Raw genomic sequence first — 202 nt, forward strand, 5'->3', positions numbered from 1 at the left:
GCTGGCCTAGAACTGGGAGATCCACCTGCCTCTGTCTCCCGAGTGCTGGAATTAAGGGTGTGCACCACCACCGCAAGGCTAGTTGTTGGGGTTTTTTTTTTGTTTTGTTTTTTGTTTTGTTTGGTTTTTTCGAGACAGGGTTTCTCTGTGGTTTTGGAGCCTGTCCTGGAACTAGCTCTTTTAGACCAGGCTGGTCTCGAAC

Source organism: Microtus ochrogaster, unplaced genomic scaffold, assembly GCF_000317375.1.
Source record: "Microtus ochrogaster isolate Prairie Vole_2 unplaced genomic scaffold, MicOch1.0 UNK80, whole genome shotgun sequence".
NCBI classification, from domain to species: Eukaryota; Metazoa; Chordata; class Mammalia; order Rodentia; family Cricetidae; genus Microtus; species Microtus ochrogaster.